We start from the raw sequence: 27,058 nt of genomic DNA on the forward strand, positions 1-27,058 counted from the left end.
GATAAAGGAGAGGGGAGCGGGAGGTGGAAATGTTTTATGAACATTTACAAACCTCTAAGGTTTCATTTGGCTTTATGTTAAGTTTAGGTCAAAGGTTTGGGTCAGCTTTTGTTCTCTTCAGTCCCCATTTGCTCTGATCTTCTTTTCCAGAGCAGGAATCTTGACAGATGCACTGTGAAAAGGGAAAAATTGGTTTGAAAAGCTGGACCCAAGAGCTGCTAGAAGTAGAATGATGAAGCAACTGCTTTGCAGTTTGTTTTCACATCACACAGACTGCAATTCCCTCAGATAAAGTAACGCAGCATCTGAGTGAACCCTGCAGATATTTTAGGGAAACATAATTAGAGGTCCACATCATGGTCAATGTTCTTGCTTGGCATCTCCTGCAATTCACCCCAACGGTGACAAATGGCAAGGCTGAGTTTTAGGACAGTGCCATGCCCTGAGGCAGAAGCATTGGCTGGGTTTGCCACTTGTAAAACCATTCAGTTGGGGACAGTATTTTGTTGACCAGTGACAAAATGCAGTCTCCCACAGGGAGATGGATCACTCGTCCTCCAAAGGTCACAGGGCTCCAGCATGGCAAACCCACCATCCCCGCCAGCTTCTGCTTTGCCCTGACCTGGGACGGGCGAGGTAACGAGAAGAGGATTTTGGCACCTGTGACACAGAGATACAAATACCACAGCTCCATAAGGAGAGATAGCATCTTCAGGTTAATTTATTATTAGGTTTTTTTTAATTTTTAGATGATATAGTGGGAAAATCTGAGCAGCTTACTGGCACGTCTTCTCGTGAACTTCAAAGGTAAGTATGAGTTGAAAACAATTACTGAATTTAAATGAATTATGTTAATCAATTGGACAATTTGAGGTGGGCAGAGGCGGGGGAGTGTGGGGTGTGAAAGGCAGCTGGTACCTGGAAAGAAGAATATGAGCAAGCAGAGGTGATAAAATCACTAGCCCTGGGGGACAGCAGGAGGAACAGGCATCTCTCAGTAGCAGAGCACTAAACGTGGTGCAGTCACAAAACAATTCCTTCTGCTTCACCCCCAGCTCCCTGCTGCTGGCCTATGTCCCTGCTCATCCCCACCCCAGCCACACCAGTACGGGTGTTTGCAAGGCCCCTCTCTAACCCGGACCACTGAGAGCTGAGTTAACACCAAAACTTTCTGCGCTGCTCAGATGCAGGCTCACTGGATGGGGCTGGCACGTTACATGTGCTTTGGCTCAGATTCATCCTGTTAAGTTTAGGTATTTAACCACAAACTAAGTCCCTAATTCCCTTGAAATCCTTCTCCAGCAATCAGAGAGAGATGGGCACCCCCCGGGGGCAATCCCTGCTGCTGGGGACATAATTTTTCCCTCTTGGCACTGCCCGTAGTGGGAGCCAGGACAGGTCACCCCGCTCAGCCCAGCTCTGGTCTCACCGCCTCCGTTCAGAGGCTTTCCCGTCTCGGCACGGGGGTAAGGACCATGGTGTGGCCATAGAAAAACAGAGACAAAAACAGGTTTCTGACCTACTTCTTGGCAGTAGACAGCAGTGAGGGCGGCTGCTGGAGCTGAGGGGGAATAGATCATAACCATGCGAACTGCACGGATGGGTTGGTGAGCCGGGAATGATGTTGCTTCTCCAAGCTGGCTTTTCCAGCTTTCCTGTTTAAGCCTCTTCTCCCTCTTTTTTCCATCCCTGACACACAGACCTGGATGATTTCCCCCCTTTCATTTTTGTTGATGTCGCATTTTCTTCTGTGTTTATGTGAAACAACATTATTTTCCATGAAAATGGCAATTTTTTAAATCAGCTCAAGACAGTTGCTGTCTTGCAACATCTATTTTGAAGGTAGCATTTAGAAAACATTTTCATCCATGAATATTTGAAGATTTTGTATATTCAAGCCACTTTCAAATATGAGATTTTTTGCATCTCAAGGGAATGGCACTGTAATCTTTTATATTAATCGTTCCCTTTCTGATTTAAATTCAGACATACCATGGATTTATATTATTACTTTTCATCAATAGCAAGCAATTTCCATGCTAGCAGGCTATCAGTGACATCTGCACTGAACAACAAAGAATACCTATTCTTTGAAGAGTTTTCTGTAGATAATTTTTAACTTTTTTATTTCTAGATTATGCTTTTAATTATCAATGTTCTTTAGTGTTTCATCTTCCACAGAAGCTCCTAATATTTAAGACATGTTCTTTTCAGACACCCACAGTTTTTTGCTCATGGAGGCTAAGCAGGCTCCATGGGACAGGCAGCCCTAGATACCTGACAGCTTTTACTCTTGTTTTCTCCAGTGGGATGGTTTACACCAACTTGGCCAAATTCCTGCTCAGAGCAGAGAGACAGGATGCTGTACAATGCACACATCCAAGCATTCCCATTGTAATCAATTAGTAAGATGAGATAATTTAAAAGAAAACATTTCCTTTGTCCCATACAAATATTTTCATTACTCATTTCAATTGGCTAAACAGCAAAACCAAAGCTTTTTCTTAATAAAAAGTGTGTGGTTTTAAAGCAAATACCGCCAAAAGTAAAGACGCTGGAAATTTTCTTTCTGGGAAGGGTTGGAAGAGAATTGATGGGGAGTTTTATCTTTGGGTCACAGATACTTAGAGCCAGCTGCAGAACTCTCTTTGAAAAAATGAGAACTCCCCTGAGAAAAATAGCAAGTTACCCCTACTGACTGACTCCAAAGAAAAAATACTGCAGTTTTACCCAACACGTCCTGTTTGGTCCCGTTCCTGCCTGGGAAGGTGTTTCGCTCAGAGCGAGCCCGTTGCTGCCACATCCTCCCACCTCAGCCGAGCTGAATCCCAGGAGGCTTCTCCCTGTTGTGTTGCCAGGATGCTCCTTACGCTCCTTCTGTAAACAAACAGGACAGGTCTCAGAAAACTCTGCAAGACACTTTAAGCTCCATTTGCACAGAACAACCTTTTACCATTACAAGAAATCAGGGAAAGAGGACCTAGTGCTCCCTTCGGTTGAGAATCACAATTCTTGGGCATCCTATAGACATAGCTGTTTAGGCTACACTCGAAATACCCCAGTACATCCTCAAAACAGCTTCTGAACTTGCTTGGCTTTAAAAAACATGAGTATTGCTGCTGCTGTTGATGCCATTTGGGCTCAGATTTATTTTTAAAAAATATTATTCTTTTAAATTAAATAATCACATACCCGTACATTGCCCACACTTCTCCAGAGGTTTTGGGGAATTAAATGTAAATGGCTGTTGATGAAACTCAAGCACTGTGTGCTGGTCCTGGAATTCAGAGGCAGCTTTCTGGGATTAGATGTCCCTGGCTAACCTCAGCTGTTAGGAATTATTTTGGAGCTTGGCCCTGGCAGGTGAGGGGGAACCATGAGGAGGAGAACAAAAGGGTTTCTCTCTCTTCTGCCCCTGCCTCCTCCCTTTCCAGCATTGGGCAAATGTGGTTTCAATTCAGAAATACAAATGTCATCATCAAAGCCACTCTGGGGAGGAAGGAGGGGGGGAAAGAAGAGTTAAAAAAAAATCAATTGGATTGCAATTTATCAAGATATTTTTACTGTGACATTGAACTGAAAAGTCTTAACATCCACGTGATGAACAAGTGGGGGAGCTGGTGAGGGGCTGGGGGTGCTGAAGCTAGCCTGCAGTATGCTTGCAATGCAAAGAACTTCCCTGCTGTCCCAAATAGCTTCTAATATTTTGTTTTTCCCAAAGCCAGCTCTTCTCTGCCATGAGTAAACCCGTGATCCCTTGCCACCAGGAGTCTAGGGAAAAGAGCTCCACCTTACATGCTGTTCTCAGAGCACTTTGGGACAGTTAAGTGTTAAAAAACCCTTTTTTCCCCTAACGTTATCCCCCAACTTGTGCTTTTGGAAGTCTCCAGGCTGGGAGCATTTTTTGTTTCCTGCAGGTTATGACAGCTGCAACGCAAGGGCTGTATGTGGTGCAGCTCTGACAGCAGCCATGAATAATGCAAAAGGGCTACGAACACAAGAAGTCACTCTGAGTGCTCGCTGTACTTTCTTAATGTATGTGACATTGACATAATACGCCCCAGGGCATTTTGGATCAGATGGCATTTGCCTGTTCCACGTGTTGGTTTTATGAACAGCAATCAAGTTGTGAAACACATGTAGGCAGCGTGTGTGGCGGGTGGCTTTCCATCCTCTGCATGGGTGGGATGCACACGGCCGTGCTGAAGGCACCGCTCCCAACAGAAATGCCATTTTGCCATCAGAGGAGAGGGCTCCTGCTCCCTGGCAGGGCTTGTGGTGCACTGCCTGGATGCTGCTGCAGGGTGATGGTGTTATACTGTCATTTCATCTGACTGTATAACACACACAGCACCTAGAAACAGCTTTCGTGATACACAGAAGCTCAACCAGATGCATCTTGCAGGAGCTGACACATCAGTTGGATACCCCTCACCCGTATAAGAAATTAAAGCCGTATTTCCCAAGCACACAGGCTGGATAGGAGTGCTGCAGCAGCTCAGCAGAGGGGCAGCCCAAGCCCCTCTTCCTTAGGCTGCCAGGCAGCAACCCATCAATCTGATCCACAGCCCACAGAGCTGCATTAGTGAATCAACAGCACTGAAAAGCTCGTCTCCCCCTCCCACAGCCCCTGTCCTTCAGAAGGAAAAGTCCATTTCTGTAGGGACAGGAAGCAGGATTAATTCCGCTCTGATTTCCTCCTCCCTGACACCCCATTCCAGCTTTCATCCTCCTATCTGGGCTATTTAGTCTAGAGCAGGGAAGACAGAGAGGAGACATGATAACAGTCCTTAATTATGTAAAAGGCTTATGCAAAGAGGAAGGCAATAAATTGTTATCCACATCCACAGGGAAAGCACAAAAAGTAATGGGTTTAAATGCAGCAGGGGAGAGCTAAGTTCAGTGCTGGAATAACTTCCCGGCTGCAAGGGTCATTAGGCACTGGAGGAGATCACCTGGGGAGTCTCCACTGCTGGTGGGGTTAAAGAAACACATTAGACAAACATGTGTCAGGCATGGGGGGTGGGGGTGGATGAGATGACCTCCTCAGGTCCCTTCTAGCTCTATTTTCTTCTATACCACGGTGACAACGGTCCCAGCCTTGGTCCTTGGCAGCCAGCTGCGGCAGAGCTCCACCTCACCCGTGTGTTTCTGTACAGGATGGCAACCCTGCGGCGGCAGCACGCTTGGCTCAAGGAACCGATGAAGCCACAAGATTGGGTGACCCCTCCAGTCATCACACAGCGAGCACAGCTGTCAGGTCCTGTAGGACCCAGGCAATTACTCTGCTCATTCCTAAATAGTTTCATTGCCTCTTAAACAGTCAGCAGAAGAAATTCAGGAGCCCTAAAGAGCTCACTTCCTCTGCAGCGGGCAAAGGCTCACACTCACAAATGCTCACTAGTACTCTAAAGCAGGGGCACCCCAACAGCCTCCCCCAGAGCACGGGGATGTCCCCACAATCAATACACTTGGAAAGAGTTACTTTGCTCAGTGCAAGAACACCAGACACCTTGGACTACAGCTTGCATTTGCAGCTGGTACAGACTGGTCTTGCACAGCCCTTGCAAGAAGCAGCATCCCCTGAGATGCTGTACTCTGAAATGCACTTCTCACCAAATTGTACTGAAAATGGGACTGATCATCTGTTTACGTAAGGATATCCTTAAGTGCTTTCTGGATTGAGGCCTTACCCAGCTACATTTCAGGCCCTTGGAAGTCAGTAGGGATTGATTAGCCTCTTTGCACGACCTGGGCGCTGAAAGCCTATGTGTCAAAATGAGACTATTTTACTGAATACAATTTTTCTCTCTGTGTTTTAGATAATCCTAGGCAGAGAAGATGGTCAATAACAACAAAACCAGAAAACAGTCCCCCTTTTCTGACCAGCAAAAGGGTGTGAGTGAACCCTAACAGATGTAATTTGTATCATTACTGCTGATGAAGTTAGTAACCTTTAGCAAGGAGACATGGATCAATAGCTACTCGAGAAGATGCAGCTGCAGAGATCTAAATGGGTGTAAATGAGGAAGCGAGGTGTAAAAGGTAACAGCAAAATATTTAAACCAGATGAAAGCTATAGGGTAGGTTAGTGACCTTGAAAGAACCAGGTAAGTGAAAAAGTAAGAGAAGGGCAACAATGATTTATATACTTGCCCTGCACAAATATTACAATGCTTATTGAAGGGCGTAGTAAATTATGAACAAAGTAGAGCTTTATTAGATTAATGACAGAGGAATTTATATAGAAAGGTTGGTGTCTTTGGAAGGTAGGTAAGAGAAATTAGTTTTATATTAACTCTTGTGTTTCCAGGCTTGAACATTTCTTTTTCTGCCATGGAGTAATCTGAGTTATGTTTGGTAATCAGTTTCCAGATCCTTGTGACACCAGTAGGATTCAATGTATGGAAAGCAATGGGACACCAGGAAGGGGTGCCCATGGGGATGCTACAGGCTAGAAGCTGGCAGGTCACCAAGGAACCAAGGACTTGCTTCTGCCGCTGTGCAAAAAAATGAGAGTTTTGGGATTGACCAAGAGGCTCCCAAACCCTTATCGTGATTATCGTGGTGATATCCAGAACCCCTGGTCTTGGATCATACCATGCTGGTGTCTGCAGCAAAGACAGAAGATGGTAACCACCTCCCACAAGTTTTAAATCTAACAAAGCAAGGCAATGCTTGGTAGGACAGCAAAGGGTGGCAGCTCAAAGTGGTCCACACATGGTTGCACAAAAAGGTGGGCCAGGACCTCCAAATCCCTTTTCCAACCCAAATACCTTATCGAGATTAAAGAGAAGGACGTTTCTGTCTGCAAAAGCAAACTTTTTGAACTGGTTTAAAGGATTCTGTTAAGGAAAAAAAAAAAAAAAAGAAAAAAAAGAAGAAGAAAAGTCCACCCTAAATAGTTTTCAGTATGCGTACCTCTGTTTGCAAAATACATGTATTAATCCCAGCCTGTTTATAACAGTGGGAGGGACAAATCAGCCATCACCGTACTCATAATTACACATGGAAATATATTTGTAATCATATCAAGTCCCAGCAGTGACTCTAACAACTTCTTGGACTGTTGCCATCCATAAAAGAGCTAACTCTACAGAGAAAACATTCCGGGGCACAGTTTGAACCAGTTAATTAGGGCATGGTCAACTGCCTTACTGGGACACACCAGCCTGTTGATCAGTAAGGTCTGTGATAGCCTTTTGCTGCAGAAGTGATGAGTGGCCATGCTCTCCTCCAGCCCTAAGGCTGCACTTAGTGAAATCAGTGGCCAAATCCTTACCTCCACCGTCAGGGTAAGGCCCGAGGAGCTGGCACCGTGTGGCATGCTGCTCATTATTCACCACCTGCCATGTACAGGTGACCTGAAAACCTGACCCACAGCCCAGTGAACCCCCTCTGGATCTCTCTGTGCTCCGGATCAAGCCTCAAGAGAACAGTTGGAATGAATGAGCTCAAAGAAAAATGAATTTTTGTGAGTGTATTGCTGATCACTTTTGCACGTTGCTCTTTGCTCCCTGTAAGAGTCCTTGCCCTTGCAGCCAAAGAAAGTTTTAGCTAAGACAGGATTTCAGGTTAATATACATACTCAAAAGATCTGCTTACAGGGGAAAAACAGGATGGGTAAGAAAGAAAAAATATTCAACAGCATCACCACCCACAGAGAATAAATTTTGCAGGTAGGATAGTGCAGATACAGCTATTATGGAAACAAGAATCTTCAGCTCCTTCACATTATTATATTTTTCCTTCCTTGTAAGATTTGTTGAAAAAATAGAATATGCTAATAATCCTCTCTCATTTGTCTCCCTTCAAGTTTTGTGTGAGCAGAGTAACACATTCTGTTTGAGCTCCATAACTCCTATGTAATTATTTTTAGTTATGTTCTCTTTAACCCTCTAAGGGCAGCTAATGAATTAAAGAAAATATATAGTCTCCTTGAGTTACCTACTGTAATTTCTCACCAGCATTAACTTGAATTTAGTTGGCAGCTACACTCTTTTAAAAATCATCATGAAAACTCTTCCCAGTCCGTGTGTGATCTGAGCGAAGTTTTTCCCCATGTCCTGTTGCCTCCACGTTACTCAGCATCTCATCCTACACCATTCAAGGCTCTATCATCTAAAGACCAGAGTATTTCAGCTCTTCCATCTGCAAAAAGCAAAGGATAAATACATATTTATTGGTCAACAGCTGCTGTCCCATGATGAGCTAACTGTGTATGCAGGGGAGGTGGTCCCACGGGACTTTGGGTGAACAACTTGAATTAGGCTGGAAAAGCAAAAGCTGGGATGGGGTCTGCTGCTTCTGCACAACAGTGATACTCTCGGCAAAAGTGCTCTTTTGCCACAAGCAAGTGTAAAAAGAAGGTGTGAGGAAAAGGAGGACAACTCCCTTCACCCCACGCTCCGTCCTTCCTCTGCCTTAGCGTCAGGAGAAATGGAAACCGACGTCTGCCCAGCTTCACCCTCACACCTGCAAACCCTTCCAAGCAGCCTCATTTCCTCTCTCCTCCGCATCCTCCCACAGAAACGGGTCTATCGGTTAAACAGAAGTAATGAGACTGACTTGCTTTGGTGAAATATTTTAAGATGGTCCGTGTCTGTATACAAAAATAGGGGATTTGTTTTCCTAAAGAATCTGAATTTTCTGAAGATTACGGGAAACTTTTTTTATATATATAATTTTTTTTGTAAATTTTTGCCCTTACGTTCTCTTCTTTACAGGCATGCCTCATCCAGATTTCTTCATGGGACATTCAATACTTGCATTCATTCTTCTGATTTAAATAAGAAACAAAACTAAAGCTTTAAAACTAAAGCTCTTTCACCTGACAGTGCAAAAAACTGTTGTGATAACACAACAGTGGAAGACAGAGCTAAAACCCCACAGATATGGAAAAGCATTGCCATTTGAATCCATCACAGTGAAATAAAAGAGCCAATACCACCTTAACATAAAACATTAACAATGTCAAAGTAACAGCTGCCTGTGAAATGTTTGATTTTCGTGAAATTGTTCCCTGCAGAAAATGATGCCATAGAACTTTTTAACTCTACTTAATCAGTGGAAAAAAAAAATCAAAGAAGAAGATTCTCATTTCCTTTTCTAAATGAAAAATGTCCATTTCACGAGGGAAAGGTCAGCTGTTAGGCACAGTGCTGGTGCACTTTAGAGAACTTAAAGTCTGCACCTGGACTTCCTCACATCCTAAATATTCCCCTCCCTCAGTCTGGCTGAGAACTGGTCTTTAAAACTACATTTTTGTTCTTTGTCCTTCCATTACTCTGATAGTTGTTTCTTTCTCTTTTAGAATTTACTCTTCCTGTAATAATTTCTGCATTATATACAATAAATACTGTTTTATGTCATAATACCATCTAGACAGCTATAGAAGTGTTAAATAGCTGCTGTAACATGTCTAATAAATAACCATCTAACCACATTACAAATAACCTCAAATTCAGTCCAATAAATATTGCAATAAATTTATTTTTGCCAGTGCATCTGTGTAAATATTAGTAATAAGGTAGACCAGAAAGGCTAACCATACTAAAGAGCTTTGATTTTGGAAAACCTCTGTGTGCGGGGAGGGCATGCAAAGCAGGGCATGTTTAACTGAACGTTTATGGAAGTTGCATAACCTTTGCATGCATGAAAAAGCAATAGTTTTCCATCTATTAGTTAGCTATGGCCAATACCATTATAAGCAGCTGGAAGCATCTACTGAACAAGACAGCAGTACCTTTTTCTTCTGGATAGCAACCCTGTATCATCTACTAAAACTTCTGAAAATCCTTCCAAGTATTTGGCTGACTATTCCATAGCCTTATCAACAGCCACTGCATCAGCTTTTCTTCACCAACCCCCCATTTTTGCCATCCTTTGATGCCAGAAGCCAAGAGCATCTCAGCTGGAAGTGGCTGGTGTGGCCTTGGCAGGAAGGAGAGGTCTGTCCCCACCTCCCACACCTGATACCGTGCCCATGAGTGCACCACGCAGCCAGCCACCAAGCCTCAACCAGCGCCATCAGCACCACGGTGGCAGGAGCTAGTTTGTCCATCTGTGCTCTACCACATAGGAAAACATTTTTCATTTCCACCACTTGAGTTTGGACACCTTTAAGGATCCTCTCTGGCTTTGTTTTTCTGCTTTTCTGTTAACCAAAACACCACTCGCTTTCTGTGAACAGTGATGACAATACCTGCTGCAGTTCTGCATTCATTCCAGTCTGTTTAGCCTGGTTTAGTTTTATTTCTGTTTATAAACTTAGCAAAAAAAAAAAAGAATTCTGTTCAGAGGAAGCTTTTAATACCACTGTTCAGTCCCTATTTATATCTCCTGGAGCCCTGGGATCAGGAGACAATACTACCTGTTTTCCCATGTGTCAGTTCACGCACAGAAAAAAAAGTCAAGTTATTCAATAGCTCTACTGTTAAACAAAGGATGCGCATAAGCATCTGCATAATCTAATATTTTCTATAGGGTCAGACTAATGGGTTGCATACTCCACATTGGTTCCTGACTTCTCAGTTCTGGTAAGGACTGTGGAGGCACACAGATAAGTTGTGAGAAAAAGGAAACATTTCTTCCACATTCCACTTCAGTCATCAGTGATGCACGTTGAAGGTACTAACGATTACCCATAGGAACTGAAAATTTGGGCAAAGTACTGTAGATGTGAAAATAACAATTTTCCTGGAGCCTGTGGACCATGGCAGAAACATCATATGTACTTACACTGCCTTGGGACAACAACTCACAGGGAGCTTGGAGTCCTCATCAGCTACATCAGTTAACAAGAACTTCCCAGGAGCTGGCATACCTGCAAGAGAAAAGACCAAAGCTGTTTGATGTAATAGGTAATACTATCACTCTTTCCGTTCCCTCCGTGGTTGTCCAGCCTTAGACTGCTCCACTCTTTCCCCATACATCCCTCCACAGGGTTCTGCAACATGTTCTTGCACTTGACAGTATCTCCCATCTCTGTAGATATCTGAGCATGGAAGGAACAGTCTTGGACCGTCTCAGATTTTGATGGTGCCATCAAAATCCACTCCATCTTCTCCAGTTTTCTGCGTTTCTGCCCAAGAAGAAACCTGGCACATATGTAAGTGCTGAGCCCATACAGCTGGTTTCTGCAGGTGGGATCTAGTTCTTAATTTTATAAATAAATACCACACAGACCATATTGGCATGCTGTCATGTTCCATCCATGTGGCATCACAAAGAGGGACAGCTTTTGGGAGAAGACTGAGACGCCTCTCAACTGAGCACTGAAAGGTTCTTAGCAACACACAGGATGGGCAGATTGGAAGCAGAAAAGTGTGTGGGCAGGTACAGAAGATCCTTTTTCCATTTACTGCTTTAAAGTCTCATTAAATGTGGAGTGTGGATGTAGGGAAGCGTGAGCCTCAATTAATAGGTCAGAGCCTGCACATATCTAATCATAAACCTATTTGGCCCTAGCCTAAACATCCTAATCTTAGTCCAAAAATATACAAGTCTGCCTAGAGTGATGCTAAGCAATGGTAGCCCATGCAGCAAGTTGCCAGCCTCAGACCATCCACGTTGTTCTTTCAGTTATCAGTTTATTTTTTGGACATTGAGACTCCAGAGGCTACTCGCTGCAGAGCAGTAAAGCACCACGGAGGATACGGTGATTTGTGGCAAAACACTTCAAGGACAAGGGGAGCCTTTTCAATGATTTCACTGTCTGTCTGTCTCCACATGATGTGCTGGAAAGGTTAATTTGTTTTGAAATCTCCATTTTTAATTTGCGTTACTGATCAACCTAGCAATTATAAATGTTAATCTATTCTTCAGTGGCCTTAAATTCAGAGATTGAGACTATTGAACTAAATAAAAATTCTATCCCTTGCTGTGATTTATTAAGACTTGAGTGATTCTGAGAACCCACTGAGTCAGAGCACCGATATAAGCATGCTTTCAAGGCACATCCTTAATTAGTTCTAAAGCAGGACGAACCAATTTATATCGCTTTGATTTAAATCAGTTTTGTTAATTGTGGTTTAAATCAGAACCAGAAAATCCCAATTTAGGTGACTCAATTTCCATTGCAGTTGTGCCTTCCAACACATATTCATAAGAAACTGTTTTTCTCTGAGGCTGACAGCTAATAGAAATGTTTAATTGCAAAGCAAGGTAGCTTTGAGGTTGTATTTAATATTTGTTTTTGTTAGTAACAAGAACACTTTAAAACCATACTTACATTACTCTATACCTCAGCAATTATTTTGGGTTTTGATTTTTACATTTAATTTGTGAGGAAACAGGACATGGCGCTTCTGGTCACCTGATTAACTTTTTAATATGTGCTTTGTGTCATGCTGTTCCTGAACAAAAATATTCAGAAGAACATAATCGTTTAAATAGAACTACATTGTGCCCTGCATATTTTAGGAAATATTATCAAAATATTCCTTGCGTTTTGAGGCAGCTGGTGTACCTAACAGTGCAAATATCAGCTGTTAACCAGCTGAGCTTTCCTTGCTTCCGCATTCTCCAAGATCAGAATTAGTTAATCTCAGACTCCTACACACAGCTTTTACTCAGAAGATGGAAGAGGATAAACAAAGTTTCCTGTTCTTTCAACTCACAGTTGTTTTCCTAACTTGGAATATTCTGGTCAGTAAGTATTGTTAAGCAGATAAAATAAAAAGAATAAAATGTTCTTTTTGCACCTGCAAAAAGGCTGCAGCTGTCAAAAGCTGGTTTATTACTCAAGAAGCTCCAATACCAGGTGTCTAGCTAGTAATATCTCTCATTCAGTGACTTGACAGTCAACCATTACTTTTATGTAAGGGCTTATTAACAAGAAAATACAATTATATTTTAGGCATTCGTAACAAATTTAGACTGCCATAATTCTAGAATTCATATCTTCAAGTTTAATTTTAAGAGAAAAATACTTAAAAATTAGAAGACGCATGAATGTGTGTTTTAAAAATACACAAGGGTTCTTATCACTAGGAACAACTGACAACAGGACAAGAACCTGAATAGATTAATTCACATCTATTTCAGAAGGTGACACAATAAAACCACAAAACCACTCTAAATATTTTCCTTTTTTTTTTTTTCCCCCCAGAGGATTTTCTTCCCACCTTCAGCCGAGAACAGAACCTATCCTGGTCTGAGACAATATTTCCATCACAGAAACACTTTGCTGGTGTACATAATACCTTCTACCACAACCTGAATTTTGCAGGAAGGGCTATGCACAGGACACCATTGTCTTATCAATAGGAAAGAGAATTGGAGAAGCTCATGTTTTTGCTGCATGATAAAGTATGATTTGCACCAGTTATACCTGATAGAGAGCTTTTCATTGGCAGGCTGGTATAAATAGCCACAAGGGACTCTTCTCCACACACCATCGTTCTCAGACAACATGGCAGAAAAGGCACAGCCCTAAAATCAAAGCATTCTTTGTTAATCCAAATACTTTTCCTAAATTCTATCTAAACCTCTACCCACTTAAAAATTAGTTCGCTAAGTTAATATGGCTGCTGGGGAAGTAAGAGAGCTTTCCCACTTAATGACTTGGTGCAAGCCTGCAGCACGGTTTGGTACTGCAGTGACTTGGCTTGGTTGCTCCCATCCCTGCTGGCAGCGGCAGGAGCAGGGCATCACCACTGACTGCTCACCATGACACCTCAAAATGGGCTTTGGAGCTGGATGCTAATTTTTCCCCAAGTTATTCTTAATATTTGGCACTAGGAAATCCTGTTCCATGTGCCAAAAATCTGCAACATACCAGAAGTCAGGCAAGGGAGCTCAAGACAGCAGTCTTCACTGAGGGTACACACTAGATGTCCTCTATAGCCAGCCCCCAGAGCTTGTAGCATTACGCACATTTTCAAACAGTTTTCTATAATAAGAGGTATTTGTTTTAATCTCTACACCAAAGTGCTGAAGATGATATTGAAGATATTACCTGGTACTTAGTTACCAGTGCTGACTGATACCAGTAAAAAAAACACGCATGTTGCTCCTTACCTCCTGGAAAAGGATTAACTCCCCAGTAGGGTAAGAATTTGAAACTAAATTAAGCAAGGAAGCAAGTTAGCTTTTCTCCAGTTCTGTTTGCAGCACAGAAATATGCACATTAAAAAGGCCCAGAAGCACTAGGAGCAGGCAGTGCACACCTGGGAGGGAGCAGGACAAACAGCCAGCCAACGTTTCCGTAAGGCCCTGCAGAAGTGCTTCCCAATCAAATAAAAACTTGGTAAGTAAACATAAAGTTTGCAGAAGGGTAAAAGCATTTCTGTGGAATAGTTGTTGCTTATTCTAAACTTCAGAACAGGCATAAACTTAAGAGAGGTGCCAAAAGCAGGAACTGAAGAGCTGTCACCATGCTGCAGCTAAGGATGTACACCCACGAGTTCCCCTTAGCAACATCTCCTTTTCTGCTGAAAACCATTGTAGTTTACAATTCCTCTATACAAGCATCAGCCTACCTGGAAATGACAACTGAAATGTGCAGAATAGGCAAAAGGGATCAGTAAATATCTCAGTCCTGCGTTTGGAGAGCTGCACGATACATTCAAGACCAATTAAATACTTTAAAACCTTAGCAAGTACCTGCAGGAGTTATGTCTGCTAAAGCCATCAAGTCTGCAAAACTTGCATAGAAGAATCTTGCAAGGGGAGGCTCTTGACTCACTGATGTAACTTTTAATGTTTTGGAAAACATAGGAAATTCCAGCAATCACTGAATCAAGTTTGAATGTCTTTCTGAAAGATATGCATTAGTCAAATATAAACTGTTAAGCAAATATAGGGAAAATTTAATGCCCTGGAAGAAATAAACAAGTGATACTCATCAGACTAAACAACCTAGCTGTTCCTTCTTGGCCTTGTACTACCTCTGCAATCATTGGAAAGCAATCATAAAGAAAAGTTAGAGAAATTAAATAAAATGGAAATGGGCTTTTCTCCCTGCCACTCATGCCTGAACCAGTGCGGAGCAGCCTGGAGCCTAACGTATCATCTTCCTTTAATCCCTTCATGCTGGCTGTGAGAAATGCAATAGAAAACCCGCTGTATCTGGTCATCAGGAAGCCGCCTCTGTTCGAGGATAGCTCATTTGCACAAAGCTGAGGAAATCAGGCTGCTGCTCCAGGCAGGGTGTGTCTGGGGAACCACTGCACACCCCCTGAGCCCAGCAGCCAGGTGGGTCCCCAGTTTTGGAACAAGCTCAGCATGCCCCAAAAGAGCCGGTGCTCAAAAGACACCAAACATGGTAAGTTTCATCACAACCTGATACCAAATCCAGGTCAGATCTCCCGATAACTGCATTGTTAAGAAATCAGCTTCATGGTGGAACTCATCAAGAAGCCTCTGCTAGCAAGATACACCTCCTGCATGGAGAGGGAAAACAAAGCAAAGTTAAACTAGCTGACATGAGGAAAATTGAGAAGCTGTAATTCATACAGAGCTGGCCCAGAAATAATCAGATTCCTAACTCCTTTATTTGTTCCTGGACCAGATCCATTCTGACCAGATAAACTCCTCCTCAGCGCAATACATATTGCTGCACGTTGATGTAATGAAGTGATGGGTCACGCTGGTGCTATCGCATCCAGGGTTTATGAGGAGACATCATCGCCTGAAATCAGGAACTGGAGAGGGCAGAGAGATTTCGGTTCCACTCTGCAAACAAGCCTGTGAAGGCAGGTTTAAATGGGTGGGATGAAATCAACCAAATTAAAGTGTTGTGCATGAGTGTTTTCTCCACTGGCTTCAGAGGGGTTCCAGCGTACGTCGATACAGGATCTGACCGGTTAGGATTTAATGCATAAACCAGGTACATCTATTAGCCAAAGCAGGCACACCTCCTACAGGTAATTCAGCATATTCCTTCTCCTTGCCTGAAAATAAAATGCTCAGTGCAGATACAAAAGCTGCCTTCCCTGCTGATCACCTCTCGTCTCCATTTTACTTACATTCTTCATGCAGCAGCAGCAGCTGTGCACAGTTGGTCAAACACTCCAAGTTGTTTGTCAAAGTTTTGTGAAGGCTTTTCATCTCCCTGCTTTCCTGCGAGGTGCCCAAACGTAAGTCATCTCTGTTGGCTTTTGGAGCAGATTAATTCAGAGCACAGCTTCAGAACTGGCAGGTAATCAGTTAGCTGGAGTTTAAAGCAAAGCATTTTTCCCTAACAAGGGCAACAAAAAAGTGGAAAAGCTATTTCTGAATTAGCACAGTTTAATTCAGGTAATATATTTCCTAGAGGCACACCTCTAATGCCAACTCGTGGGTAATTCTTTCACTAAATGTGATCTGAAAAGCCACTGGTGGTGGAGAAAAGCTAATCAAAATGGAGAGTATGATTTATCACTTCTCAAACACATTGGGGAATATCAACTTGTAGCCTCAAGCTTCTGCTCCCTGAAGCACACTGCACCACCCTGGATCCATGGTGATAGGAGGAGAAAACCTCCTACTAACATCACTCCCACTTGTCCTCAACCTGCTGGGGATGTTACTGTAAGCGGTCAGCACCAAGGGGGGGACCACGAAGCCACTAAGAGTCAGGGCCAGGGATGCAGGGATGCTAGAGTGCAGCTTGGTTCAGACCACCAAAACACTTTTTCCTGACCGCACACGGCTTTCACCACACAGTGAAGAGGGAAATGAATCATATCTGCAACATCTTGGAAGCCTGATCCATAGCCTGCTAACTGGTGATAGCAGTCTTTTATAAAGGTGAACTCCACGGAGTTTTTTCAATGACTATCTATCTCTCAAACAGCTTAAAATAAAATAAATGATCTAGGAAACAGTCCATGCATGTCAGCATGAAGGAGTAGGATGCCATGCACAGATCTGAATGCCTGGTACTCTCCACCCTCAGAATGCATGTCCCTACAAGACAGAAGGAGAGCGCACAGCGTGGGACCTGATCTTCACCGACAGTCAGTGGGACCCTGGCTCCTGCTTGTGCTTCAAGGGTTCCCATCGCAGACTTATGCCCAGATTGTATCATGTGGTATCAGGCCAAGTGGATGCACAGGTAGCTGAGTGAGGGCAGGGGTTAATTCGATACATCATAGTTCCAAATCCCAAAATGATTTATGGGTGTGAAAAACCCCCAACTTTCTTACCTTAACCAACAGGAATACTCATGGGCATGAAATAGGATGGGTAAGATCAGGATCAGTCTCCAGAAAAACAAAACAATGTAAAAGCAGTTATTTATCATGAGTACTTTGTATTCCTAGGAGGGGGAAAAAAATAATTTAAAAAAAATTTAAAAAAGGGAAAGATTTGAATTACAGCTATTTGACGGGTAACATTGCAGTAGACAGGTTAGTCCTTGTAATCCACTGGCACCATCAGCAGAGGACTAAATCAAACGTGGTTTTATTCATCTTACGTATCTATTAATACAATCCATTGCAATGGTTATTCAATATCTATGTTGTCTGTGTGAATTACTGCATATTTTATTCTCTTTTGAAAACTAGGATAATTGAAATAGTACAGCACTGCTTTTTATCTGACAGAGCTTTAATCTTTTGCTCATTGTGGTTTTACCTGAACTGTTGTTTGAAAAAATAAATAAATGAGTTTTTTGCAAGATAAGAGGTTCCCAGGTTAGATTTACATTGGTCATAGTATCATGATACACCTGATACTCAGAAATAATAACTGTGTGAAGATCTGTTTTTTCACTGCCTATATTGTTTTGGAAAAATAGCATCCACCACACCAAACAACATTTTAAAGTGCTCATACTGTAGCCAAAGTAACCAAATTCCACCCTTTAGGAAGTAAGACAATCACTTGCAGAGGTCAGGAAAGACTTTCTACTCTATTTACAGGTTTACATAGTTTGTGGCTCTTCTCACCTAGTCATATCCATCATGGTACTCTCAATTTGGTAGAAAATATCCCAGGGAAAAATAGATCTGATTTCTCCATATCATTGTAATATGCCTGCTGCTGCACTCCAGCCTTTCATCACTAGACTCACACTGAGATTTGCAACCCAGCATCTTGTTCCAATTGGCAATGAAGAACCAGCTGAAAGTTAGATGGGAGGGAAAAAAAGACTACAAACAAACTTTGAGGAATAAAAGCCACCTGACACCTCCTAAGTGCCCACCGCCTCCAGGGTGTGGGTGAAAGAAGGTTTGCAACTACTGTGACTGAAAAACCTTGCTCCTTGACTTTGCTCTGAAGGAACCTTGTCATATATTTGTTAAGTGTAGTTCCAGGTCCAGGAAGACCAGAGACATCAAGAAATGATTAGGGAAGTCCAGGAAGGCATCAGCATGATCCACAGTGCAGGTTCCAGAATCAGTCAGAATTTTGCATTGCTCTTATTTCATATGGTAGGATTCAAATGAAAGAACTTAGGACGACCTTAAAACTGGAAACAGAAACAGGAGACAGCTCTTAACGCTGCTATGCCATAAGCCATGCTACCTCAAACCATCCTCCGAGGCAAGAAACTGAAAAACCCCATCAAGGAAACAGCTCCATAAAACAGAAAAATAAAGTATAAACAGAAAAATAAAACCAGACGCCAATGTGTACCCAAAGGAACCATTAAAAGCAAAATGTTTGTCAGTATAGGATGCTCCACTGCACACATCTGGTGCTCTCAGCAATACAGAACATTTCTTTAATTGCTACACCTGAGACAGAGCAAGAAATAAATCTAAGGACTGATCTCAATGTATTTTGAGACAGGTGGAGATGAGTAGCAGCATGAGGATTTCATTGTCAATAATCAAGCAGTTATACATTAGTGCACTAAACAGATACATTCAGGATCCAGCTATGTGTCTATAATTTGATGTCTGTTTTTTAATTCCTTCTGGTGCCAGACTTTGTAGAGATAACTGTGATAAGCCTCCCATTTGGTATATATCATCCAATACTTTTTACACAATCCAAGATGTCAGTATGGCAATATCCAGTGGAAAAGCAATGGACTAGAAGTCAGAGCAGCTGGGCTGACTCCAGACCATTGCTTCTTCTCATGGGGTCGTTGTGTGTCACTGAACTTTTCTGTTCCTCTTTTATTTACTCAGACTTTAAATACTGGCTATGTGTTTAGACAGCACCTAGCATAATGGATCCTCATTCTCTCCTGGGTCCTTAGAAACATGCAAGTTAGTATTGTCTGCTCAGATTCATGACTTAGACCTTTCCATACAACAAGCACAGCAAAGCCAATGCATCACTCGAGGGAAGAGGATTCAAAGTTGTGCACAACAAAGGAGATAACTACCACTATTCTGGGAAACTGTTTGATATTTCTAAACTGGAAAACAAACTACTGGTCGTCTTGCTCAGCATCTCTTACCTTCACCTCCTCGACATTAAGTGGTGTGAGTCCCATACAAAAAGTACTTCTCGATGTTAAAATTTTCACATCCTTATTAGAAATGTTAAGTTTTGCTCTGAACCCAAGCTGCATATTCTGAAATGGATTTTGATAATTTCTTTTGAAGTAACACCAAGGTTTACCTTTTTATGACTCAATTTGCTATAGCTTGTCCTTTTGTGACCAGTGGCATGTCATCTCCCACTGCCAGTTGTTATTATTACCTATAAATTTTTCATGTAGGCCTGGTGAACTGGTACTCCATTTACCCAAAAATTTGAGTTCTCATCCCTGTCATTAGCCAAATCAACAGTGACATCTCCTGAACAACAACTGCCTTATTCTTATACTTCACAAAATGAAAATTTAGTCATTCATTGCCTTACAGCACATTTAAGATTGGGAAAAGAGATCAGGTTCCCAAGTCTCATTCTTCAGGTTGGTACTCAGATGCTCAAAGATAATCACACTCTTAGGACTTACCAATACTAAGCACAGGATACACAGGTTTCCTCAAGAGTCACCAGTATGAGCAAACCTGAGGCATTTCAAACAGTGTCTTTTCCACCCAATTTGCCCTGCTTTGATACTATTTATTAAAAAGAAGAAATACTTGAATTAAAAAGCAGACCAGACTTTTTTTTTATTTTTCTTTTGAATGGCAAAAACTTTCCCAGCTATGATGGCCCATTGCTCTGACTAATAGCAGCACAGCCACAGGAGAGGACTGTGTGAAGCTATCAGCCATCAAAGCCATCAGTCCTGACTGTCGTGATCAGACTGCAGTTTCTGGCAAGTGTAGGCATCAGTTTCCCAATTTCATCTTCTATAGAGCCCAAGCAGAACAGGACATCAACAGCTCCTTTCCTGACGACCAGTGGCTCATTTTATCTGTGTCTGCTGGATGTCTATCCCTTTGGAGCAATGCTCTGCAGACCTTGCAAGGTTTGTCTAGGCAATGTCAAAAACCGCTACCTTAAAATTGTCAAATCAGGACCGAGCCTGGAACTTGCTGATCACTCCTTTTGATGTTCAGGGGAGCTGAACACATTTTGAATATCTGATTTGATTTGCAACAAATGTAATGCTTTTTTAACAAAGTTTGAATTCTCATCCTGAAAAGAAACCCATTAAGCATCTTGAAATGTGCTCTTGTGCTGATTCAGAAGAAAAAAAATAAATTAAGTCCATATCAGAATTGGAAAACAAAAACCTCACAACCCACAAAACCCCAAACTCAGCCATGCTGCTCCCAAAATACTTTATTGTGATGCAGTTTTTACATATCAATATGTTTTCATGTTATATTATAGATGCATAAATAAAATATTAAGCATATATATTATGCAATTAAAGTGAGAATTAATAAGGAATGCACATACATTGCTGCTACCAAACAATATCTAAATGAAACATCTTCCCTTTTCCCTGACTTTTAGAAACTTCTGAATCAGCACACTTCCAGACTACCTTTCTCTTTCTCTCATGGAAGATTCACCTACACAGTTCCATGACTAGTTCAATGACATGGCAATTATTTCTTTCCTGTTTAGAAATATTCTGAATAGCATGAAGTTGAATTTCAGGCTGCAAATACCTCTTCATTGTGCGACTACCTTTCCCACATAATTACATTAAACTTATTTAAGGCTTTTATTTCAATTTAATTTAAAAATAGATTTTCTGAAGCTGAAAAGCCTGTGAGCTTCCTTTTGGCCTTCCCCTCATTACCACTTCCTACATAATGATGCCATAATGATTCACTATTTGATGTTCTCCATCTTCAGACTTATTTATTGTAACTGACTAGTTTCTGATGAGAAAGGCAGATAGAGAAAATATTTCTAGAGGCTTGTAAATAACCAACAATGACCACAAGACTGCAGTTACTTTTAATTTATATCTAATTTTTTTGCTGTGCTAGTTGAAACAATGTGTTTGCTTTGTTTTTCAGTGCAGTTTGTATCATTCATTACTCTAACTAGCATGAACTGCTCATCCCATTTTAAAACCTCAAGGTATTTTTCTGGTTACCATTACAGCAATGTATCGTTTTCTTCAGGAGAATCTGCAATGGAGCCATAAATTGCACGACTGCGTAAAAGACTCTCCCCTTTTGGATTTGACTCTAGCCAATCTTACCAACAAGAAAGAAATGGTTCCAGTCCTCCACGGTTTCACAGCTGCTTGGCTTCCCTTGAGCAAAAGGGGACAGAGTTCAGCCTTCTCTGGATTCCAGACACTTAAGAATTTCATTTTTTTTAATTGCAATCCTACAAAATGGTTGAAGAAAAACACACCCCTGCCTTGAAAGCATGAACTTGCAATATTTTTCCATCCTGCCATCTAGCTGTAAGAGGGGACCTGGGTTAGCTAACGGACATGGCTCCCAGCACCATGCCGCTAACGTGACGAATGTTACCGATGGCAGTCCTTATAATAACAGGGAAGTTAATGAGAAAAGCCAAGCTGGTTCATGTTTTGTAAGAAACAGAATAAAACCCCACATTTGTCAACTGGGAAAAGACAAACATCAGAAAGGAAAGGTACAGTAAAAAAAAAAGTATTCAAAAAAGGAGAACGATACTATCATAGTTAGTGGTATCAATGAATAGTATCATACACCGGCCTTGTGTAACGATGCTTGGTTTACATGGTTTGCGTTAATATGGTTAGTTACTTCCTGAACAAAGCCTGAAGGAAGGATTTGTGAGGATATTTAAAAATAGGGTAAGGAGACTGAGAGGAGAGATGGTAAGTACAGAACAAGTTCTGTTGAGTTTAGATGGGTGTCTGCAGATCTCTGGCTTGTGCACTGGCTAAAAACTGCAGGCCTTATGTAAGGAATTAAATGACAAAAAACCCACCAAGATTTCAGTCACAGCAGCTGGTAAAGCTGGATGAAGCATCACAGAAGTGGTAAGACTTGGGATTTTATTTTCATTCCAGTCTGTCTTTACTTCTGCATCTGCAGAGCTCTGCAAACAGCAATAACCATGCAAAACCAAGGGACGTACAGGTAAGACCATTCTCTCCAGTTACCTATACACAGACACCTTTGCAAAGGGTGAAGTGGTGTGTACCTTTCCCAGCAGAACCCAGTGGGAAAAACGGCTCTGAAATAGTCCCCTTTCCGTCCTCTTCCCCACAGCCCACAGAAAGAGGTATAACATGCACATCCTTTAACTGGAACTTTACATTAACTTATTTAAAATCCTTTAACTTACTTCAAATCCTACCTAACTCCGTAGAGACAGGTTTTGTTCTGATAAACAGCACACCACCACGTATCCTCTCTGACTAAAACTAATTTTTGTTGACACTTAACATTCCTTTCTGAGGACCACTGGTTTGGCAAAAGTTCAGTAAGACATAAAGAACCACCTCCCCGAAGGTATTCTAACTTCTAACTTGAAAAAAAGAAAATGGGTGGGTAGGTAGAAACATATGGATTAATTGGTGCTAAAGTGAATTAATACATATATAGAGATGAGTAGAATAAAAGGAGGGGTTTGTAAGCATGGGTAGACCTTGGATTGTTCTAAGAAAGGAACTTAACATGCATTCTTTTGTTTTCTATTCAATCATTAAATACTAGCTATGTTTTGCAGATACAGGCATGCCTCCACCATGTAATGCAGAGATGTGCTGGAGATCCTCAAGCCAGACGTGTGAGGAAACCAGCACATCTACACAGTGGGATGCTGTGCCACAGAGAGAAACCACTTCAAGTCCCAGAAGCAGTGTCACCTCATAGGAACATCTCACTTGGGTACAGCACAGGACCCAGACAGAACTTAGATCAGCTTTCTTCACACAGAGCAACTATGTATGGGCTGGAGACATAGTAATAGCTCAATGCAAGAACGCAAGCACAACGCATTTCTTCAAAATATAAAAAGAAACATCTATGACATTTAGCCCCCCTTGATTTTCAGAGCTGATTTACAAAGGAAAGGAAGACTCTTGGAAATCAGATGTGCAGGATCTGGGATGTACTAGTCTGTGCTGGTTCACAGTCTGGAAGCATCTCGAAATCTACTCATGAGAGAAGTAACCCCATGGAGGAAATGCCACAGGTCCATAGATGGACCTTGGATTTGCAATTTTCATACACAAAATGTACAGTAGAAGAAATATCAGAGTGCATGGTCACAAACGGATAATGAGACAGTTTACAGTATATAACGCTGTAGATGCCAGCAAAAGTCCAGATCAAACTAACTGAATCCCAGCCCGAGAGCCTCACTGCTCACCAGGACTACGGGATGCAAGTGTGGACAACATGGGCTCAGCAGGGCCAGGATCTCTTTTGTTTTGCTCAGAAACATTTTCCACTGCTCTCCTTGGGAACACGGTAGAAAGAGGCTCAGATAACATCAGGAGTCTCTGCCGTGCTGCCCAGGATCTTGATCTGTGCATACCTTGTGAATAGCCTCAGCTTCACTGCCTGGTGCTGAGTGAAGACACCGGGATGTGGTCCCCAAAGGAGGGTCCCTGGGGCGGCCTGTACTGCACCACAGCCTTCAGGGATCTCTAAAGGACATGAAGTCCCTGAGAAAAAGGAACAAAGCTCACAGCCTTTTTCCACTTAAAAATAAATCCTTTAAATGAGAGGAAGCAGGGCAGGTGGCTCGTTTCCTGAGCACCGCGCGGCTGATTGCAGGGCGAGTCCAACCACTGATTCACTGGCCAGGTCAAGGCCATTGTCCCAGCCCGCCCACGCACAGGAAGGGGAGCCCGGTCCCAGGCCCCCCACCCCGACACGCTGCTGCACCCTGGCACAGAGCGGGGCACCAAAGCCTCGGCAGGAGTCGCAGGTACAAGTACAAAGCGAGGTAGCTTTTCCCCACCTTGGTTTCCTTTCCTGACACTTGGTCACCTGCATGCTACTCCAGCAGCGCACTGTGCTGCTGCTTTAAATGCACTCCAATTACTCACAGGAAACAGAATATAAGTAATCATCGTGTGCGCTTAGTACACGTATGCAGAATCATTGATATTTTCCTCTTCCTTGGTTCTGGTTATAGGAGCAAGCAAAGCAGGGAGACAAATCACTTCCCATCCTGGCTACTCTGAGGGATGTGGTCACCTCGAAAGCCATGCCAGGAGACACTGTGAGCAGGAAAGCCCTGATTTACAAGCAAGACCCTCCTCCCAGCTTAAGAGACATTTTATGACCTCCTGGGTGTTTCTTTAAAAGAGCCTTCCCCTTCTATCAGTCTTGCTCCCTGTTCTCTATGGCTGTGGTTGGTAAATTATGATGACCTGGGCTGGTGGGACTGAACCACCTCCCAGCCTGGCTTGCCTCTCTGACAGTGCGATGAAGCTCCTGCCCCACTACTGGCACCCCAGCATGAGGCCAAGGAACAGTCTATGTTGTCATAAATCCAGGCTTTCCCAGCAAGATCAAGGAGGAGGGCAGCCGTGGGAGGCCTCCATGGCGGCAGGGGAAACTGTAACAAATGTGTGAAATTTAACCGGATTCATGTTTACATTTGGTATGTCTACACATATGGGCAGAGGCAGCCATGTGCTCGCTGGGGTCCCACCAGATGCGAACTGCTTGCAGCTGGGAAGTCCCCTTTTATTTACGTCACTGAGCCCGAGTTAAGCTGCCTCGGCGTATAAAACACGGCTGCACAGCTCCCACCCTGCTCTGCCTCACACCCAGATGGAGATGGGAAAGCAAACAGTTGCACCTGTTTTTGTGCACAGAGATTTTGCTGACCATGTCAAAAATAAAGCCTCTAAGTGACGGAGTCAATGAAAACCAGGATGGGCAAAACTCTGCCCCCCCATGCTCATCGAGCTCAGTAGGGATGGGATGTGTTCATCCTGTTGGTTCAGGATGTCATGCATTGCTTTCTAGTCGCTGGTCCAAACCCAGGATGAGCACTTCTTGCTCCTGCCTAACAGTGTTACCTCTGCCTGCTGCGAGGGGCTTACCCCTTCTGTGCTGAGCACCATGCGCCAAAGCACCAGGGAAAGGCTTGATGCCGACGCCCCATGACTCCTTCAGAAGGGAGGCATCAAGCAGCATTTAACTCCTTTTTTACCACTGCCAGAAAACAGTTTCAGAATGAGCCCTCCACTGAACAAGTCACATTTATCAAACTGGCAATTAGCTCATAAACCGAGGCCAAGGATTGCAATTCCTCTTAGCTTTCTAGTACTCAGGCTGACTATGTCAATTTAAAACACCAGCAGAACAGGACTCCTTTCACTGTTTCTCACTGAAGATCAAGTCTAGATTATTTTAAGTTACTACTTTAAACTTGGAGCTTATGAGTGAAAACTGAGCATACTAAAATAAAGAAATACCTTTTTTTTTCCTTAATATTTTTCATAACACTTCCCAGGAAAACTTCTAAACTGATGACAACATGATCTACTATCTTTTTTAGTTATGGCTTTACATTTACTATTTTCTGTAAATGCAAAAGGGTAGGGAAAGGTTCATCTTTGTTTAATAGTCTTCAAAATTAAATGCATCACCGTGCAGCCATAAGAAAAACAGTGCCAAGCTTTCATCAGTTTCTCTCTTCTCTTCTAGAGGATTTATAATCTGTCATATAGGAGTTAATCGTCTTTTTAGCACCATTTTATTAGAGGAAAAAAGCCAACCAACATTAAACTTCTGCTCCTGGTGCTAATTCTTTGACAGTTTGGGCAGTGTGCAGAGCCTTTTATCTGTTTTTAAAGAGCAGATATTTGCCCTATATTCAAGAAAAAAAAAATCCTTACCTGGAAATTACCTTCTGTGCAATTACCTGATAAGACGTCAAATGAAGCAAGGCTTCATTACTTCCTTGGAGAAGATTTTCATGTGAAAATAGCTCTTCTCGCAGAGGGTTGCCAACTTTGTTATTAATGGCTATTCCCTCACATTCTTTCCTTTTGACTGTTGCACAATTACTACTCCAGTGGAGCAGGTCTTGCCCAAGGGAGAAGAGCCGGTGGATCCAAGGGGGTGGCCACGGTAGCAGTGATGTGGAGGCAGGTCATCTGTTACCCACCAGGTCTACCCAAGAACAATAACAGCAGAACTCACAGAATGCAATCAAGTGCATTCTTCTCCAGGGTGATTAAAGAAATATTCAATTTGATGCAACTGAAGCACAAAAGCTCTCTGTATCCTTCTTCTGCCAAGCATGGAAGAATGCATTGCTTTTAATGATTCACAAAAACTCCTGTATGCCAGACGTATCATTTACACGGAATCCAGGCAGGTTCATGCAATCACTGCTTACACATAATTGTACAAGAAGTAAGGGGCAGTGACGGGGCAGGAGGGAAACTAAATGGAGTCGTCAGCTTAGTGGTCAAGGCTTATTTTACTTCTCCCAAGGGAAACCTATGGAGGTTTGCTAGCAAGCCTTTTCCTCTACTAATGGGACCAATCTGGTGAATAAAAAAATAATTTCTTAATTCTGGCTTTGTAGCCGCACCCAGTTCAAAATCTGCAAACACTACAAAATTGATAGAAAGCCATTTCTAATTAAACAAAACAAGGTGGAAGTGGCAATGGGTGAAAAATTCAAGCAAGTTACAAGTTTGTTTTCCCTTCCTTGTTTCTCTCAAGTTTCTACTCCCAAAAATCTCTAGCAATGTTATAAATCACCTCGCTCTTTCTTCAAAACATTATTAAACGTCCAACAGGAGAGAATAACATTGTACATCACTTAACAG

At 42.5% G+C, this 27,058-nt stretch overlaps 1 long non-coding RNA gene across 1 annotated transcript; it reads right to left on the reverse strand.

Annotated features, from left to right (window-relative positions):
- Positions 1 to 58: 58 nt before the first annotated feature.
- On the reverse strand, positions 59 to 8,684 carry LOC129736028 (uncharacterized). Its single transcript, XR_008732149.1, has 3 exons — positions 7,965 to 8,684; positions 2,731 to 2,877; positions 59 to 172 (listed from the first exon to the last, which is right to left on the reverse strand). It is a non-coding gene; the product is annotated as an uncharacterized LOC129736028 (long non-coding RNA).
- Between the last annotated feature and the right edge of the window lie 18,374 nt (positions 8,685 to 27,058).

The sequence above is a fragment of the Falco cherrug genome, chromosome 4 (assembly GCF_023634085.1).
Source record: "Falco cherrug isolate bFalChe1 chromosome 4, bFalChe1.pri, whole genome shotgun sequence".
Lineage (NCBI taxonomy): Eukaryota > Metazoa > Chordata > Aves > Falconiformes > Falconidae > Falco > Falco cherrug.